This window comes from Notolepis coatsorum (genome assembly GCF_963971535.1).
Source record: "Notolepis coatsorum genome assembly, chromosome: 1".
Classification (NCBI taxonomy): domain Eukaryota; kingdom Metazoa; phylum Chordata; class Actinopteri; order Aulopiformes; family Paralepididae; genus Notolepis; species Notolepis coatsorum.
Window position 1 is genome coordinate 220,836,780 of NC_140165.1, and position 21,123 is coordinate 220,857,902.

Here is a 21,123-nt window from a genome sequence, read left to right on the forward strand (position 1 = left end):
GATTTGATGTAACGTTAAAGCGGATGTTGTTCCAACTAGCTATCTTTCCAGCTAATGCTATCATAACACCAGCCAAACACATCCCAATTCCCGTCCGAGCTCCCCGTCACACCGCACTGTCGGGGACAATGGAATTTAAGAAAGTGTATCTGCTGTTAAAATGACACAGCATCACACTTAATAAAATACAATACAATGCTAAGCTTACGAATGAAAAGGTAATGAGTCCTATATACACTACTAAAGTGAATCTAATCTAATTTAATCTACTATACAATACAATATACTATACAATATACAGTTATACTATATCTAACTACATTTACATTTACATTTAGTCATTTAGCTGACGCTTTTATCCAAAGCGACTTACAAGTTCTGTACGACAGGTCATCAGGAAGGATACAACTCTATCAGCTGAGTAACAATATTCATCAAAGTGTTGCGTGTTACAGTGTAGGTTCGTTTATTAGGACAAGTGCATGACAGTAAGGTTAGTTAGGGTTAGATTTATTTAAAAAAAAATTAGATAATGGTTGAAGAAGTGCGTCTTTAGTCGACGGCGAAAGATTGGACGGGATTCGGCTGTCCTAACTGGGGTGGGTAGTGGGGTGGGTTGCCCTTGTGGGGCAAGGACTGAGAATAGGCGGCTTCTCTTTGATGACCATCCCGGAGCTTGGATAGGAGTAGGTCTAAGGCGGCCAGAAGATGCAGAGCGTAGGGGTCTTGAGGGTGTGTAGTTAGAGACCATTGACCGGAGGTAGGCGGGAGCGGTTCCCTTTGCCGCACGGTATGCTAGGTTGAGGGCCTTGAAGCGGATTCGTGCAGCAATGGGGAGCCAGTGCAGGTCCCGAAGAAGTGGGGTGACATGGGCCGACTTCGGTAGGTTTGAGATCAAATCTATACTAACTATACCTATACTAACTATACTATACAAAAACATACAGTTATGTTTTTATTTCTTTTCTTCTCTCTTTAAAGTGACCTTTTCTTTTGTGTTTAAAGTGATCTGTAGTGTGTTTGTGTGTGAGAGAGTGCAGGGTGTGTGGTGTGTGTGTGTGTGTGTGTGTGTGTGTGTGTGTTTATTCATGTGTGCTTGTTTGTGGAGAGATCAGTGTTCAATGTTCTGATGGCCTGGGGGAAGAAGCTGAGCCTGAGTCTCTCTGTTGTTGCTGCATGTATGCGGAGGCGCTTGCCTGACCGCAGCAGCATGAACAGGCTGTTGTTGGGGTGGTGAGGGTCCTTCATTATTCTGCAGGCTCTGGATTTGTACCTCCTATTGTATAAGTCCTGCAGGGGTGGTAGTGCAATACCCGCATCACTCTCTGTAGAGCCTTCCTGTCCTGGGCAGTGCAGTTGCCAAACCAGGCAGTGATATTTCCAGTCAGGATGCTCTCTACAAGGGCGGCTAAGTGGCGCAGTGGGCAAGGCGCTCGCCACTAACGCAGGAGATGCTGGGTTCGAGCCCAGCTCTCTGCGTTGCTACCAGCTTGGCTGGTCGTTCATACTAACACAATTGGCAGTGTTAGGGGTGGGAAAGCTGGTGGGTGGGGATTGGACGTTGTGGACAGCGACTCCTACAGGTCGGTTGGTGCGCCTGTACAGCAGAATCAGGAAGTAACGGGGGCAGCGTGAGCCTCCCACGCGTTACTCCTCGCCACTGAGAGATCGCGCTGTACAGGTGAAAAGATGCGACAGCTGCCTCCTCGTGTACCGGAGGGGACACATGATGCAAGGCTTGGTCCTCACTGCAGCCGACCAGTGGGAGGCATAGTCTAGCAACGTTCGAGACAGGGGAGGGGAGAATTGAAGGGAGAATTGGCGAGGCGAAATTGGGATGGGAGAAAAATAGGGAGAAAAAGTGGATAAAAAAAAGGATGCTCTACAGCCCCGGAATAGAAGGACTGGAGTATCTTCCCCGATACTCTCAATTGAATTCAAAGGGGCTTTATTGACATGGGAAACATTGCCAAAGCCAGCGTTAAAACAATCTAAACAATCAAAACGTATCAAACTTAAGCACTTATCGAAACTAAAACTAGGTACAATTAAAATATAGGCCTACTAGAATAAAGAAATGTGTGAACAGAGCTGTGTCACATTGCAACTTTGTAATCAAATATACTATGTAGAAATGCTAAAAAAAATAAACGAGTGAATTGTGCAAAAAATTTAATACATAATATAATATAATACATATATGTGTGTACATGTGAGTAAAGATAACTTAGTATGAACTTAAAAAAAATTGCAGCAGTTATGGTGGTTATATTCCATTGGAATCTGTACTGTATCTTCTGTCTTTGTCCCTCTTTCTCTCTCTCTCTCTCTCTCTCTCTCTCTCTCTCTCTCTCCCTCTCTCTCTCTCTCTCTCTCTCTCCCTGTCTCTGCATCCTGTACTACTTCTCCTCTGTGAGTTCTCAACTCTTGCTCCTCTCTCTCATCCCTAAGTGTTTTTCCTTCCCAGTTCTCAGGGTAGATGTATCCCCCTCCCTCCCTCCCTGTGCCAGAGCCATTATAGGACCACAGCGCATGCCAAGTGGCTGTGTTTAGCCAGCTACGCCTACAGTACCTCCACCTTTCCCAGGCTAGGTGCGGAGGCAAAGATGTGCAATAGCAAATCCTACGTCTTAAGGGTTTGGGTTCAGTTACTAGGTTATTTTTAGAGCATTTTAGCCACTGTGTATCATAGTCAAAGCGCTATTTAGGAATCTAAAATGATTTCAGAAGCCCATCCAATATCAAATCAAAGCAGGAGTTCTGTAACCTACAGTGGAAACTACAATGGAACCGATAATGTAGGACTTTCAGATCCTTGTTTAAGTAAAGATCCATAGACTTTTCTGTCTTGTTAGGCAATCCATTAGGATTCTTAGCTTCTTACAGGACAGTCCAGTAGGATCGTTAGAATCTTATAGGACAGACCAATGGGATTGTTAAGTCCAATGCACACGGCGGGCGACCGATGTCGCCTGGCGATGCGATCGTCTGTCGCTCAACGACAATCGCTTAGCACCCCACACCAGACCCGACCGTTCACAGGTATAATAAGCTATTATGTGTCGCTCTGTTTAGCTGGGGGGTGTTGTTACTTGTTTCCCCCCGGGAGATATGGGAGGACGGACCGGACGTTAGGTTGTCGTGAAGCGAGCATATTAGCAGGTAGCTGTGTTGTGCATTACGAGGAAAGTATTAACCTGTAAAACCCATATTGAGCTGGAATTAAACCACCATATACGAATACAACCTCTCCTCATTCTTCCTGACATTACTGCATGACTGCTCGCTACAATACGTTCACTACCACCGATTGGACAAGTATTGTTATGCACCTGCTGAGAGAGAATGTTTTTTCACGGAAGTCGCTGTTCTGTTCTCAACCATAATTTTCTTTGGACAATAACCCTTATAAACTACATCAGCTGCAGCCTGGACATTAAACTCTGTCAACATCCACAACTTCTGTTGTTACCCGAGTATAAAAACATCGAGTAGGTGCATCGTGGCGCATTGTCAATTTATTAGTTAATGACAAACGGCCACTATAGCTTCTCCAACTAACGTTATTTATTTAAATTGTTCCTGTTAATAATAATGAACATAAGTAGCATGATAATAATACGTAGGTTATTGATAAATGAATGTATTGATAAATGAATGGTGTACAAATGATACACCAGTAGAACTTCTGTACTACTTCTACTGTAGAAGTCATGTTATTTCCTCATTGTCCTTGAGCCTGCCGTCGCCTCAAAAAACAGGATCGAGGCGATTTTTAGCCAGGCGACAGAAGTTGCTGCGCGATCGTCGCTCTGCGTCCCCGACCGCCAAGAACCTTGGTGTTGTCCTCGACGACCAGTTGAACTTCTCTGCTCACATCGCAGCGACGACCAGAACCTGCCGATTCCTCCTGAGCAACGTCAGAAGGATACGCCCCTTCCTGACAAAAGAAGCCACCCAACTCCTCGTCCAATCAACAGTCATCTCCCGCCTCGACTACTGCAATGCACTGCTCGCTGGCCTCCCGGCCACTGCCACTAAGCCTCTTCAACTCATTCAGAACGCAGCGGCCCGCCTGATCTCAAACCTACCGAAGTCGGCCCATGTCACCCCACTTCTTAGGGACCTGCACTGGCTCCCCATTGCTGCACGAATCCGCTTCAAGGCCCTCGACCTAGCATACCGTGCGGCAAAGGGAACCGCTCCCGCCTACCTCCGGTCAATGGTCTCTAACTACACACCCTCAAGACCCCTACGCTCTGCATCTTCTGGCCGCCTCAGACCTACTCCTATCCAAGCTCCGGGAGGGTCATCAAAGAGAAGTCGCCTATTCTCAGTCCTTGCCCCACAATGGTGGAATGAACTACCCACCCCAGTTAGGACAGCCGAATCACGTCCAATCTTTCGCCGTCGACTAAAGACGCACTTCTTCAACCATTATCTGAATTAAAAAAAAAAAAAAAAAAAAAATCTAACCCTAACTAACCGTACTGTCATGCACTTGTCCTAATAAACTAACCTACACTGTAGCACTCAACACTTTGATGAACATTGTTGCTCAGCTGATAGAGTTGTGCCCTTCCTGATGGCTTGTCGTACAGAACTTGTAAGTCGCTTTGGATAAAAGCGTCAGCTAAATGACTAAATGTAAATGTAAATGTAAAATCTCCTGCCGTGTGGGTTCTCTCATTCATAACAATGGACGCGATACAATTCTGTCGGTCGCCTCGCAAAAAAAGTCGGTTGCCTGGCAAAAATCGCCCGCCGTGTGCGTTGGACTTTAGTCTTACAGGGCAGTCCAATAGGATTTAGACTGGGAACATATGGTATCGTGTGGGACTGTACAACACTAATGGTTTTGTTGACTAGGGTAAGCCATTCTGGTTTTACTGTTTACGGTTTCATTATTGTGTGGAGAGGTGTGCTTTAATGTTTGTGTGCTAGTCATTCTAAATCTGCAGCAGGTTAGGGGAATTCACTTTTTTAATCCACTGGTTGAATCAAATATTCTCAGAGGAAAAAATAGTGTGTCTCACTCTCAGGAGATCGTCCTCTTATAGCAAGTCTTAAGGTAAATGGTGCATTTATATAGCAGCTTTTATCCAAAGCGCTTTACAATTTTGTTCCTCACATTCACCCATTCACACACACATTCAACCATGCAAAGTGCCGACCTGCTCAGCGGGAGCAATTAGGGGTTAAGTGTGTTGCTCAAGGACACTTTGACACGCTGCCCGGGAGGACCGGGACCCTCCGGATTACCAGACGACTGCTCTACCTCCTGAGCCACTGTCGCCCCTATCGTCACCCATCGTCGTTCATCAATACCTCCACTTTTTACAGTGTGCGTTCTCTTCTCTCCATCCATTCCAACTGCTTTTGCTATAGTTCTAGAATAGAGAACGACCTCCAAATGATGGCTGGCTACCTGCCAAAGTGGTTGGTGAAGACGACCAACTTAGACAGAAAACGTACCAGCGTTCGGTACTGTTGGCTGGTCTCCCCACCATGGCTTACCTTTTAGCACTATTGTGGTGGGAAAGGTAATGCACTTATAAAGGGTTCCCGCATCCTGCATGCGCTCATGGAAAAAACCTGGAAAAGTCATAGAATTTGAAAGTTGTGTTTTCCAGACCTGGACACGTTGTAATGTAAGCTAGCACACTCTCCAAAAAGGTTTTGCAGTAAAGTAATTTATATTTTCTTCCATAATGTATATCTCCGCTGGCGAAGTGTTTACCGTCAATCTCGAGTGCCGGCTGATTGAGTTATCTTTGACGGCAAAGTAACCTCAGAAATATCAGACTCGATAAGTCCTGCGCTGTAAACCCGCGCTCTCAACACCTGCCACGTCTGAAGTAGCAGTTCACCGGAATATAACTGTCAAACACAGATGTTAACAAAAAAAAAAGGTTTCTCATAGAAACACCGCTATATGTCATGGAGTAGTCATGAAAATGTCATGATATGATATTGGATTAATGAAGAAGTGGAGGACCCATGCCGGGGCCTCTGAGCTCCTGCATTCCGTGTCTGTTGTGCAGCCGAGGTTAACTCCTGCTAAATATATTAAGGACAAGGTGGGGGGGGGGGGGGGGCTTAGAGTCGCAGACCAGCATGGAAAACAGTTTGCTCTTACGCTCTCTTTGTTCTGAATTCTACCATTTGTATCCACTATTCTCGATTCACCTTGGATAGTAGTGGATACAATCTGCAAAACCACCGTATATAATTGTTTATTTTCCTGAAAAGTAAAGTGACCGGCCCCCCCACCCCAGTGTTGTATTAGTGATGCTCATAGAGGCGGGAAAGCGGGAGACAGAAATGTGTCAACAGCCGGGACATGTGAACCTGTTCAGTCCTTAGTATGCAGTGTGTGTGCATTACCCAACCCAGCCACCAGGGTGGCTCTTGGAATCATAATAATAATAATTGTTAGACTAGAAGTCTTTATTTGTCATGCAGTTTAACACACACACACGCAAGATGGGCGACCCACAGGAACACACACACACATGCACTGAGTCGCAGATGAAATGTCTCTCTGCACTTTTCCCATCCCGTTGTCCTTCCCCCCCAAGGGCAGCCGGGAGCAGATAGGGCGTCAACGTGAGCCGCGCCCCGGGGACCAATCCAAGTGCTCCTGTCCGTCTTCATCAAGGACGCCACAGCGTTAGCGATCTGTTGTGCATGTTTTTCCATTGGGTTTATCTTATCGGGGGGGAAACCCTTGCGAGCACGGGGAGAACATGCAAACTCCACACAGAAAGGCCCGGGAGATACCCCACCTGGGTACCTGGCATCATGGAAACCTGGTCCCCAAGCGGGAATCAGTCTCATACTGCTCCTCTTCTTGACAGAGAGAGCACGTGAGTTGCCTTGGCGTACTCACGCCACACATACATCAGTGGTTACGGGCCCTCGGGGGCCACAGAGCACACTGGGTTAAGCTTGCCCCCAGTGGCCCCACTTCATCAGCAATACTTCAAAAGAACAATTCATAATGCAATGTATAGCTTTCAGGACCAGCAAGGGTTGTAGACAGGGAAAGCACCTGTTGAGACCATTCATTGTGTGTGTGTGTGTGTGTGTGTGTGTGTGTGTGTGTGTGTGTGTGTGTGTGTGTGTGTGTGTGTGTGTGTGTGTGTGTGTGTGTGTGTGTGTGTGTGTGTGTGTGTGTGTGTGTGTGTGAGAGAGAGAGATAGTGTCTAGACACAATGTAGACAGTACTTGCACTATGTAAGTGTGCGCGTGTGTTTGTTTGCTTCTGTACTGTATAGACACAACTAGATATAGCTTGTGTTATAGAGAGAGAGAGAGAGAGAGAAGGAAAGGGAATGATATGATATGATACTAGGGATGCTCGATATTGGCTTTTTTACCGATACCGATATTCCGATATTGTCCAACTCTTAATTTCCGATACCGATACGATACCGATATCAACCGATACCGATATATGCAGGGTTTCCCCCCAAAAAAACAGAATAATTTCAGGTAACTAATAATTTCACTGGATGCATTCAAAAGGCTTTCTAAATGTAAGCATTATCTGTGCAAAATATGATCATTAAAAAAGTTAAAATTAACATACAAGTTGTTGAATTAAACCAACATGCATACTTTTGACAATAAATAAAATAAGAATTGGTTCTTACTTGCTTGCCTGGGTAAATAAAGGTTAAAAAAAAAAAATTGTTTTTTTTATTTTTTTTACCGATACCGATATTTTCCGATATCACATTTTACTGCCGATATCGGCCGATAATATCGGTCGGCCGATAATATCGGACATCCCTATATGATACATTTATTTATATTGCGCCCCTCAACCAATAGTTACATCGGCCTGGGGTCGCAGCCCGGGAAAAAAAGAAAAACAGAAAGACAGGAACAATACGAAAACAGAAGAAAAAAAGACATGCAGGCCAACCAAGCAGACAGAGAACGGACCGACATAATACACCTGTCATACTACAACACAAAGCTAGCTCATGGATTTTTTTTATGGCGAAAAGATGGGTTTTGAGCATGGCCTTAAAAGTGTGTAGAGTGCTTGTTAAGTTGAGTGGGAGCTTGTGTCGGCGCTGTGATTGCGAATGGCCGGTTTCCCTTCGTCACCAGTCCTGAGTGGGATTTTAAGGCAGATTTGATTGTTTGATCCGAGGGATCTGGAGCCGGCTGATTGGACCAGGAATAACAGCACTCAGATCAAATGCATGTTTTCAACACGACTCAGCGCGACCGGGCCTCGGATACGAGGAGAACTCACACCGACAGGGACGTGCGAGCGTGTGCGAGCGGCTCTGTGGGCCGTTATAGGTAGAATCCCACCACCCTCCTCTTTTCACCACTCATCACCAGTCGACTTCTCCAGCGTCGCTCGCTTTGGTGTTCCTGCCAAGTTGCGGTGGTACGGCCCGGCACACGCCGAGGGGGCCGCCCGCCCCCACCTGCTTCCAGTCTCTGGTATCAGAGAGAGTGGCGAGGCTGTCCATGTTAATGTCTGTCAACTCTGACACCAAGGCCAGGGGTGTTGACACCGCGCGCTGTGGCTTGATGGGAGCCAGCCCAGCCCGGTCCAGACCCTTTCTAGAAGACACATGATAGCGCTTAGACATCAGAGTCTGCTCTGGTAATGGTTGCGTTTAGCCTTCCCCGTGAATCCTACCCCGCCTCACTCTGATAGGACTCAGTCCAGGGCCGCGCTGTGGAGAAATGACCTGGCACGGATCTGTGCAGGAAGCGAGAGGGGATACACGTGCCACATGCTTAGAGCTAGTGAGGTCTGCCTGTGTTTTTGGTCAGGCCAAATATAGAACCGACATCATAGATAATCCCTTGTTCATGTCCATCTACATCACATGTGTCAAACTCAAGGTCCGCGGGCCAAATCCGGCCCGCCTGGCATTTTCATCCGGCCCCTAGACTGGATTCGCTTATCAAATCATGTTGGCCCGCTGCCTCTCCAAGGCGCAATTCAACTGGAGTAGAAATCAAGCGCACCTCGATCTCACTGGGTGGGTGGCAATTAATGTCCCGACTTTTCAAGCAAACTCACAGAATGTTACTCTGCGTTGCGTTTCTTTATTGAGTAAAAATGCATCATACCTTCAATTGTACCTTGTGTTTCTATTTACTTTAGCTTTTAAAAGCTTGTCAGTCGTCCGTTTTCACTCGACTCAATATGTGGTTTTATTCTGTTGCATCCTACCTATTTTACTTTATCAAGTGAAGATCTGATGACACATCTGATAGAATAGAATAGAATAGAATAGATCTTTATTTGTCATTGTTGGTACAACGAAATTTGTTAGGAACATCACCACTGGCATACAACATAAGATATAACATGTGCAAAATAATAATGTCAATAATAATAGTAATATAGTAATAAGTAATAGAGTATCTGATGATCTGTTGTGTTGGTGGACCTTCCTGCATCATGAGAGAGACGTACCGTGCGTTTTTTAGCGGCATGATGGAGTGCTGTTAAATGTATCTAATGACAGTGACTCCATAGGAGAACTTGATTTGTCATGTGGTCTCAATCTGCACTAAGAAGCAGCCAAACAGTTAGTGAGAACATGTTCACTCACAGCATCTTTCACCTCCTACTGCTCCCTCTCTCTCTCTCTCTCTCTCTCTCTCTCTCTCTCTCTCTCTCTCTCTCTCTAACATACAGACATAGGACACACTCACATAGTACATATACGCAGGCTACATCTTCCTCCAAATCTGTTTAGTTTAAAGGTAATTTGTCAGCTCTCTGCACGACATTCCGTCTGCCTGAGACGGCAGGAGTCCAGCTGAAACACATCCACCCTGAACTAGTCTACCAGCTGAAACACATCCACCCTGAACTAGTCTACCAGCTGAAACACATCCAGCCTGAACTAGTCTACCAGCTGAAACACATCCACCCTGAACTAGTCTACCAGCTGAAACACATCCACCCTGAACTAGTCTACCAGCTGAAACACATCCAGCCTGAACTAGTCTACCAGCTGAAACACATCCACCCTGAACTAGTCTACCAGCTGAAACACATCCAGCCTGAACTAGTCTACCAGCTGAAACACATCCACCCTGAACTAGTCTACCAGCTGAAACACATCCAGCCTGAACTAGTCTACCAGCTGAAACACATCCACCCTGAACTAGTCTACCAGCTGAAACACATCCACCCTGAACTAGTCTACCAGCTGAAACACATCCAGCCTGAACTAGTCTACCAGCTGAAACACATCCACCCTGAACTAGTCTACCAGCTGAAACACATCCACCCTGAACTAGTCTACCAGCTGAAACACATCCAGCCTGAACTAGTCTACCAGCTGAAACACATCCACCCTGAACTAGTCTACCAGCTGAAACACATCCAGCCTGAACTAGTCTACCAGCTGAAACACATCCACCCTGAACTAGTCTATCAGCTGAAACACATCCAGCCTGAACTAGTCTATCAGCTGAAACACATCCAGCCTGAACTAGTCTATCAGCTGAAACACATCCACCCTGAACTAGTCTACCAGCTGAAACACATCCACCCTGAACTAGTCTACCAGCTGAAACACATCCACCCTGAACTAGTCTACCAGCTGAAACACATCCAGCCTGAACTAGTCTACCAGCTGAAACACATCCACCCTGAACTAGTCTACCAGCTGAAACACATCCACCCTGAACTAGTCTACCAGCTGAAACACATCCACCCTGAACTAGTCTACCAGCTGAAACACATCCACCCTGAACTAGTCTACCAGCTGAAACACATCCACCCTGAACTAGTCTATCAGCTGAAACACATCCACCCTGAACTAGTCTACCAGCTGAAACACATCCACCTGAACTAGTCTATCAGCTGAAACACATCCACCCTGAACTAGTCTACCAGCTGAAACACATCCACCCTGAACTAGTCTACCAGCTGAAACACATCCACCCTGAACTAGTCTATCAGCTGAAACACATCCAGCCTGAACTAGTCTACCAGCTGAAACACATCCACCCTGAACTAGTCTACCAGCTGAAACACATCCACCTGAACTAGTCTACCAGCTGAAACACATCCACCCTGAACTAGTCTACCAGCTGAAACACATCCACCCTGAACTAGTCTACCAGCTGAAACACATCCACCCTGAACTAGTCTACCAGCTGAAACACATCCACCCTGAACTAGTCTACCAGCTGAAACACATCCACCCTGAACTAGTCTACCAGCTGAAACACATCCACCCTGAACTAGTCTACCAGCTGAAACACATCCACCCTGAACTAGTCTACCAGCTGAAACACATCCAGCCTGAACTAGTCTATCAGCTGAAACACATCCACCTGAACTAGTCTACCAGCTGAAACACATCCACCCTGAACTAGTCTACCAGCTGAAACACATCCACCCTGAACTAGTCTACCAGCTGAAACACATCCACCCTGAACTAGTCTACCAGCTGAAACACATCCAGCCTGAACTAGTCTACCAGCTGAAACACATCCACCCTGAACTAGTCTACCAGCTGAAACACATCCACCCTGAACTAGTCTACCAGCTGAAACACATCCACCCTGAACTAGTCTACCAGCTGAAACACATCCAGCCTGAACTAGTCTACCAGCTGAAACACATCCACCTGAACTAGTCTATCAGCTGAAACACATCCACCCTGAACTAGTCTATCAGCTGAAACACATCCACCCTGAATTAGTCTACCAGCTGAAACACATCCACCCTGAACTAGTCTATCAGCTGAAACACATCCAGCCTGAACTAGTCTACCAGCTGAAACACATCCACCCTGAACTAGTCTACCAGCTGAAACACATCCAGCCTGAACTAGTCTACCAGCTGAAACACATCCACCTGAACTAGTCTATCAGCTGAAACACATCCACCCTGAACTAGTCTATCAGCTGAAACACATCCACCCTGAATTAGTCTACCAGCTGAAACACATCCACCCTGAACTAGTCTATCAGCTGAAACACATCCAGCCTGAACTAGTCTACCAGCTGAAACACATCCAGCCTGAACTAGTCTACCAGCTGAAACACATCCACCTGAACTAGTCTATCAGCTGAAACACATCCACCCTGAACTAGTCTATCAGCTGAAACACATCCACCCTGAACTAGTCTATCAGCTGAAACACATCCAGCCTGAACTAGTCTACCAGCTGAAACACATCCACCCTGAACTAGTCTACCAGCTGAAACACATCCAGCCTGAACTAGTCTACCAGCTGAAACACATCCACCTGAACTAGTCTATCAGCTGAAACACATCCACCCTGAACTAGTCTATCAGCTGAAACACATCCACCCTGAACTAGTCTACCAGCTGAAACACATCCACCCTGAACTAGTCTATCAGCTGAAACACATCCACCCTGAATTAGTCTACCAGCTGAAACACATCCACCCTGAACTAGTCTATCAGCTGAAACACATCCAGCCTGAACTAGTCTACCAGCTGAAACACATCCACCCTGAACTAGTCTACCAGCTGAAACACATCCAGCCTGAACTAGTCTACCAGCTGAAACACATCCACCTGAACTAGTCTATCAGCTGAAACACATCCACCCTGAACTAGTCTATCAGCTGAAACACATCCACCCTGAATTAGTCTACCAGCTGAAACACATCCACCCTGAACTAGTCTATCAGCTGAAACACATCCAGCCTGAACTAGTCTACCAGCTGAAACACATCCAGCCTGAACTAGTCTACCAGCTGAAACACATCCACCTGAACTAGTCTATCAGCTGAAACACATCCACCCTGAACTAGTCTATCAGCTGAAACACATCCACCCTGAACTAGTCTATCAGCTGAAACACATCCAGCCTGAACTAGTCTACCAGCTGAAACACATCCACCCTGAACTAGTCTACCAGCTGAAACACATCCAGCCTGAACTAGTCTACCAGCTGAAACACATCCACCTGAACTAGTCTATCAGCTGAAACACATCCACCCTGAACTAGTCTATCAGCTGAAACACATCCACCCTGAATTAGTCTACCAGCTGAAACACATCCACCCTGAACTAGTCTATCAGCTGAAACACATCCAGCCTGAACTAGTCTACCAGCTGAAACACATCCAGCCTGAACTAGTCTACCAGCTGAAACACATCCACCTGAACTAGTCTATCAGCTGAAACACATCCACCCTGAACTAGTCTATCAGCTGAAACACATCCACCCTGAATTAGTCTACCAGCTGAAACACATCCACCCTGAACTAGTCTATCAGCTGAAACACATCCAGCCTGAACTAGTCTATCAGCTGAAACACATCCACCCTGAACTAGTCTATCAGCTGAAACACATCCACCCTGAACTAGTCTATGTCCACTTCATTCTATTTGACCTTTTTAGTAAAACAACTAACCCTTTCAGGTGTGCACGCTCACCCTAATCCTGACCCCCCCGCCTGTGCATTTCTTCAGAGAGGTCAGAGGGGGCGCAGGTTCACCGGCAGTGTCACGCCCCCCCCCCTGGAGCAGTCCTGTGGTTCCGTGCCTTGCTCCATCACACTTTGGCGGACATGGTGGGCAGTGGCACCATAGATGCAATGCCAGACACGCTCCCGCTGTAGATCACAACTGGAATACACCCTTCTGTCGGCGGCGTTGGGAATCGAACCAACGATCCTTTCGGGTATTAGTCGGCCTCTCTACCTCCTGGATATCATCCTGCCATCTGGATCTCGTGAATAGTGAATGCCCAGATGCCGTGCATGTGCTGTACGTACCCCCCCCCCCTCCCCCCCCCCCCCCCCCTCCTTGGTTTTAGGCTCACAGGGAGTCTTGTGATGACAGTGCACTCAGGAAGTTGGGGATTTAGCGTTGTAACGTAACGGCTACAGTTACACATTCAGTTATACTCTTCCTCAGGACGCGCTTGATTTATAGACTCCTGATAATCGCTGCTGTATCAGTGCTGTTTTCGTCACGGCTGTGTCACTGAATGTGTTTCCAATGTAATTTTCAACAATGACATTGAGACAACAACTGTGCCCACCACACCTCAGGGCCTCCACACTGGGCTCCGTCGTGTGTCTGTCGTGGTGACTGTATGTGTTGAACTCTGTGCCCACACATGGCTTTCTTCTATCCATATCCGTGCATTGTTCATTATTCACACCGTGACTGGACCGCGTCCGTGACTCCATAGAATTCCGATCACAATGCGAGTGTGACCACAGACGGTCTGGCTCACCATGCGTGAGGCGCTGGTTTAATGCACACTGGTGTGATCTGAGTGTGTGGCGTAACCACACTCAATGTTAAAAGAAGAACATAGGCATCTGGACTCTCTGTTCTCTGCCTTGGGAATGGTCTCTCTCTCTCTCTCTCTCTCTCTCTTTCTCTCTCTGTCGCTGTCTCCCTCTGTCTCTCTCTCTGTCGCTGTCTCCCTCTCTGAATAACATGCACATTCTGTTTCAGGGTTTATTTCTCTTTTAATAGAGCCATTAGACAGGGCAAATGAGCAGCCCTTTCTAATGGCATGCTAGCTAGCAGAGAGAGAGAGAGAGAGAGAGAGAGAGAGAGAGAGAGAGAGAGAGAGAGAGAGAGAGAGAGAGAGAGAGAGACAGAACGTTGGGGGGAAAGATGCTGATTCAGTGTTCTGGGTTTAAACACCTCAAGCCTTTCCTCCTTATGGCGCCTGGTGCCTTGTGTTTGTGTACATGTTTGCGTATGTGTGTGTATGTATATGTGCACCCTCACATGCACTGGTGTGTGTGTGTGTGTGTGTCTGGATGTTTGTGAGTGGATGTGTGTGTGCGTGCGTGCGTGCGTGTGTGTGTCTGGAAGTTTGTGAGTGGATGTGTATGTGTGTGTGTGTGTGTGTGTGTGTAGACTTGTTGGAACAGAAACATGTTAGTGTTGGTGTGTATAGTGTGTCTTTATAAAGTACACACCGGACAGATGTTTGTGATCTGGTCTCACCACATCACAGGGGTTCTGTTCAGGTCTCATTCTTGGAGTTCTCTGTAGAACCACAGGTCTATAGAACCACAGGTCTGGAGAACCACGGGTCTCTGCAGAACCATGAGTCTCTGGAGAACCACAAGTCTTTGTAGAACCACAGGTCTGGAGAACCACAGGTCCGGAGAACCCCGGGTCTCTGTAGAACCACGGTTCTGTTCAGACCTTTCCCCTCAACACCCTCAATCAGACATGAAGGAGAGTCCTGCTGCTCTGTTCAGTCACGCCTCACTTTCCTGTTCCTGCCGTATCATCCATGGAGAATGGATTACAGGTTACGGGCACACGTTGACTCTCTGAATGGTTGATCATCATCATGGGGCTCGCTGGTTTAAGTCCGGCCAAAAGGGAAGTGGCTCTTGGGAAACTCACAAAACGACTTTGTGGAAAATTCTGCTATAAATCCCAGAAACTTTATAGTGTGATCTCTCTTGTCCTCCTTGGTCCATTAGTCATTTCATCTGGTCCTCCAGAGACAGGCAGTAATGTCACTCATGTCACTGAGGTTCAACTGGACTTTACTCAGAGTCCGTTTTACTGGAGGCAGTCGGTCCTGTTATGGGATTTAAAGAGGGCTTGTGGCTCAAATCGTTGCAGATGTTTGCACAGGAGGGTAGAGCAGGGATGACACAATATGTTTTGCAGATGTTGCTTGCAGAGAAAGAGAGAGAGAGAAGAATATCATGTTGGGCAGAGAAAGGATGATAATTCAGTATTCTGGGTTCATACCCATTATGGAGTCTTGTGCATATTTGTTCATTGTTTTGTATTTCTAATGAAGTACTCAAAAGCATAATTTTTCTAGTTCAGGATTTCAGGCTGTTCTTGGATGGGCTCCGCCCATAAGCGCTTTGAGTGACAGTCACCCACAGTCTGCACTGGCACAGAGAGAGAGATAGAGAGATAGAGGTCAGGTTGTGTGTAAAATGCGTGTGTGTTATGAGCGTGCTCCGGGAGAAGTCCCCCCATGCGCGGTCAGATTGTGTGTAAAATGTGTGTGTGTTTGTTTCCCCCCGACAGAAGCTCCTCTCTCTCTCTCTCTCTCTCTCTCTCTCTCTCTCTCTCTCTCTCTCTCTCTCTCTCTCTCTCTCTCTCTCTCTCTCTCTCTCTCTCTCTCTCTCTCTCTCTCTCTCTCTCTCTCTCTCTCTCTCTCTCTCTCTCTATCTCTCCCTCTCTATCTCTCGCTCGCTTGTTCTCTGCCTCGCTTCACTTTGAGGAAGTGAAGGTATTTCCACTCGCTCTGCTGTTGAGGGGGCGGAGATATGCAAATCAGTACCTTATTCACGTCAGCAATACTGTCAAATCAGAACGGTTTAGTTGAGTCAGGGAAGATCTCGTGAACTCGTGACTAGACTGATGAGTCAATATGATAATTAACGACACAGACCACATTGATATAATCCCCCATTGCTAGGAAACAATGCTAAACACTGGAAAAGGCCATTTATAATGCATGGGACCTTTAACTCTGGGCTAACTATAGTTAACCCCTGTTAGTTCTTCCCACACAAGACTAACTTAACTCTGGGCTAACTATAGTTAACCCCTGTTAGGTCTTCCCACACAAGACTAACTTAACTCTAGGCTAAACTTCCTTTTTACTTAAACATCATTTACATTCAAGGAGAGGGAAATTAGGTTTAGTCTATTTTCTTGGTAATATATTTGCTAACTTCAGTGATCTTATTGACAAGCCTAACGTACCACAGTTAACGTAAGGTTATGTATATAACCAAGTTCTATGAATTATGGTGACGCTCAGCATCATCTGCACTGTACTTCACTTCGTGCACGTGCACTGAATAAAAAATTCCACCATGTACCTTTACATCCCAACATTCGTCTGGCCACACCCCTATCCGCTTACCTTCATAAGCATGTGTGTGGTCACCTACTCGCCTCCTTCCCAAACTTTCACCACAAGGCGAGATCAAGGCCTGCAGCGGCGTCGGGGACCGAGCCCCCCGACCCTCCCTAATGGAGGGATACCCTCCCTATTGGAGGACGGGAGGGAGACGGATCCGACCGTGCGAAGAGGAACTCAAGCAACTCAACGCACAGGGTGAGCAGACCGTGGCTTGACCCCACGACTACGCACACGCACAACCCGCATGCCACCAGGGAACGAACGGAAGGAACAACCCTCGTTACTGCCCCCAGAATCACGGGGTCAAGAGAGAACCCAACCCTGTGGCAAGGCCGTAGCAGCGGAGCGCGAAGGAAGACCCAGACCCACTGAAGGGACTGGATCCCCTGGAAAAAGGGGGCCCGGAGAGGTCAATGACGCCAGGAATCAAGACCCCACCAGGCGGTCACTTAGTGACACTGCCCCCCACATCGCCAGCGTATTCGGACAGGGCCCCTCCAAGAGCGGGCCCTTTCCCCCCATTAGTACACCGCCTGGCACACTGACCCAGCAACACAGGCAGTCAGCATGGCCGTAAAGCATTCAAAAGGTTAACCAACGGAAGCAGGCAGCGCACCGGGGAAACCAGGCAACAGGCTGTAGACCCGAGCCTGGAGCACTGCGGACGAGACAGGCGCCAAAGGGGTCAACTGAAACAGCCTCCCCGGCGGAAGGGGCGTATGCTGGCGTTGTTGAGCACCATGACAAAGCCTCCATCAAACCCCCCCCCCCAGAGGGGTCGAGGCAGAGAAGGCTGACACGATTGGCAGATGTCATGAACGTGCAGGGGCACACTCAACCGGGTAACCCGGGAGTTGACTCTGCTCCAACACACCAGGGAATCAACCACCCTCTCGGTACACAGACGGTGGTTGTTCCTATAACCCCTCAAGAAAAAACTCCAAAACACACCTGCGGGTATACACCAGCTATACCGCAGTACAAGTGTGTCAGTTTTCAAAAAAGGGTTATTCCAGGCCTACAGGTCGACGAAACATTACTTCAGACCGGGCCCGGCGGCTCGGGAAGCACAGGGTTACCAGAGGAGGTCCAAAGACCACCCCAACAGCCCCCTCTTCGCCACGCGTGAGAGAGGAGCGAAAAAGAATGGAGAACCAGCCCTAAGCTCACTGCACTTGGTATTTCCAGGCGGTCTCCCAACCAAGTACTAACCAGGACCGAACCTGCTTAGCTTCCGAGATCGGACGAGATCGGCGTGTACAGGTTGGTATGGCCGTAAGCCATTACGATAGTGCAGAGTACAACATGTACCCAACAAAGGGTCTCCATAACGCCTAACCCTGTGACACCCGGGCCGACCCGGCATTTTTCCCCCCTAAAAAAGCACAAGTCCCTCAGGGTACCAGAACAGCAGATCTGCATCCCCGGCGGGCGGCGGACAACGGGTTAACTGACCTGGACCAGCGCGACCAGATCAGTCCCGTGCCCTAACCACGCCGACATGCCCACTCCAGAAGAGGGGGTAGGTATGCGTGTCGATCTAAAACATGAAAAGAGGGCGCCACCCAGACGGTCCCATTTGTACCGCGCTCAGTGGCCCACCCCAAGGGCGTGAGACCTCTCTACCTATGTTCTGATCTATTCCGTTAACATCCCCCAGATATGAACGAGAATTCATCGAGACAACCTAGTAAACTTGCGCTCGGAAGAGACAAAACTCCATCCCAGTTGCCCTATAAAAACGCTGTTTTAATAACGAGCAACCAAGGCGCACTTAGCCCCTGCGTGATTCTTAACAGAAACACCCCGAGTCAGCACTATGTACGCGTCGAGACCCAAACACATCAATGGATAGTCTAGCAAGACACCAAACATTGTTTCTCCAAGTCGCCTGGGAGAACGACACGGAGCCGTCGTGCTTCATGTTCCTTCCTCTTTTTATTTAAAAAAGAAAGAAACACAGACTGACATGAATCCCACGTGACGCAGCTGAGGGTAAAAATAGTTTACATTTTTACATCCCGCCACCCTCGCCACAGGGAGGAGACGGAAATCCCCAGAGAGACTTCCCACGCGAGCTGTATAGATTGAAAAGAATATATTGCAACATTGAGCCATGTAACACTTGGGTTAGGGCTCTCCGAGGAGGAGGCACTGAACCAATACACACTCAATAATCGAATTGAATCGAATACACACACAATAGACATATGTGTACATATGTCTATACTGAACACTGTGACCTCTATTTTTACTTCTATTTTACATGCTATACTATTTTATTTCATACTTATCTTGTCTAGCACAGTCTCTGGAGCGTAACAGTAAGAAGCATTTTGTATAAAAGTATTCTGTACTTCTGTATGACAACTATTAAAGAAACTTGAAACTTGGAAACTAGAGCAGAACTCCTTTTTTTGAAGTTCTACTCACCTTGACAATCTGAGGAGGAGGCTCTGAACTCTGAGGAGGCTCCCTCACTGGGAAGGAGAGTCCGAACTCACAGAAGGCACTTCTCTCTGAGGAGGAGCTTCGTGAGGAGGAGCTCTGACAACTCCCTGAAACAGATCCATAACATGGACCCGAACAACCCACGGAAGTCTTACCACTAGAGACACGCTCAGTGACGTACTCTATGGCGGGGGAATTTCCGCGGTGCACACGCCCAATCTTCCAGGGCGTGGGACCAGGAAACTCCCTCCCCCCCCCCCCTTTTACCCTGTAACGTGCCGAACAGCAACGTGACAGGAACCTTGAAGGACAGGTGGTTTTAACCCCTGACCAACAGAAAAAGGGGAGGAAAGGATTACCAGTTCACCCCTTTACGACCCCTCACCCATGATACGATGTAATGACAAGTAGAGCATGACACAGTCATAGCATGCTACATGAAGCATCGAACAGCCTCACATAGCTCATGTGATAACCTGCTACCTGAGTTTTACTAAGGAAAAACACAGAACAGAGAGGGCCCCATTAAGAGCCCCGGTCCAGTCTTACACATGTGCTTCTGTGGGCCAAACCTAACCCAGTTGTAGATCACAAAGACACACACAACCCTTCATCACAACAAAAAATGGCACAGTACACTCCTACTACAGAGAAACGCCGTTTTTCATAACGAGAGAAGACAGAATCCTCTATTATGTATTGGCCACAGGCCTTACTAAGCACACATGATAAGTGACCAAACAATCTTTTCTTTAGGAAAAAATAGTTTCTCAAGCGGAAAGCACAACCCCAGCAATTAAGCTGAGGGTTACATCGTATCCCCACAAACACAGTGACACAATATATTGTAACCAAACATGTCTGAGAGGAGGTTGGGAAGCCCCAGGGAAACCGGGGGGACACCCCTCTTATCTTACCCTTGATACGATCAAGGCGAACAGGCACCTCTGTTAATGTGTGAACATACTGTTCATTGTCATCACAGGCTGAGAAAAAGATTCATTCCTCAATCACATGTCACTAAGCATAGCTTTACAGGTTTAATTAACCCTCTTAGTTGTGAGTTCACCCACGGTACAAGTACAACGTTACATGAACACACATGTTCTCATCACAACCAAACCAGTTCATTTTTACACACGTAAAAAACAACGCCGATTTACTACAGAGAGAAGCTATACCAGTGACAAGACAATTCACACACAACACGCGTCGTATCCTCAATGTATTGCAGCAACACATGTTTTGGAAACATCGTTATTACAAAACATTTAGAAGGGAAAAAAAGAAGAAGTGTTTAAAGTCCGGTCGGGACTCCTACCTTCACCCAGAACGCAGGCCGAAAGAACCGCAACACTGGTTAACGAGACACCGAGTTGAACCCAGCACCTCCTGCGCCGGTGACGAGGGTATGTCCGCAACGCCACCCAGCCGCCGTTCTCCATGTTGACGAAGTCCTCGCTGGCACTGGCAACCGGGTGTAGGGTCGACTAACATCCTCTGTCAAAGATGACGTCGTAGTCAGAGTGTTTTAAGGCATGTTATAGTCACAGTATCGTTTCAACAGTGTAGCATTAAGCTAACAGCCGTCCGACTGATAGCAACAAGCTAACGTTTACTAGCCTGGTAAACACAGCGAGCTAGCACCGCAGCTAACAGCTGACTGGCTAACACAGTAGGCCACAACTAGCACGCCAGCTAAGCAGCTATCACCTGAACTGTACACAACGACATAACAAGCCACACTTCAGACAGGCCGCTGTCCAAGTCCCTCCCCATCCTAAGAGGGAAGAGAAAAAGAATG

At 47.4% G+C, this 21,123-nt stretch overlaps 1 protein-coding gene across 1 annotated transcript in view; it reads left to right on the plus strand.

The window, feature by feature from the left end:
• The window catches only part of egfem1 (EGF-like and EMI domain containing 1), a gene marked incomplete at its 5' end in the record, with an annotated part of 232,652 nt that overhangs the window by 19,131 nt on the left and 192,398 nt on the right, over positions 1–21,123 (plus strand). The window lies entirely within an intron of this gene.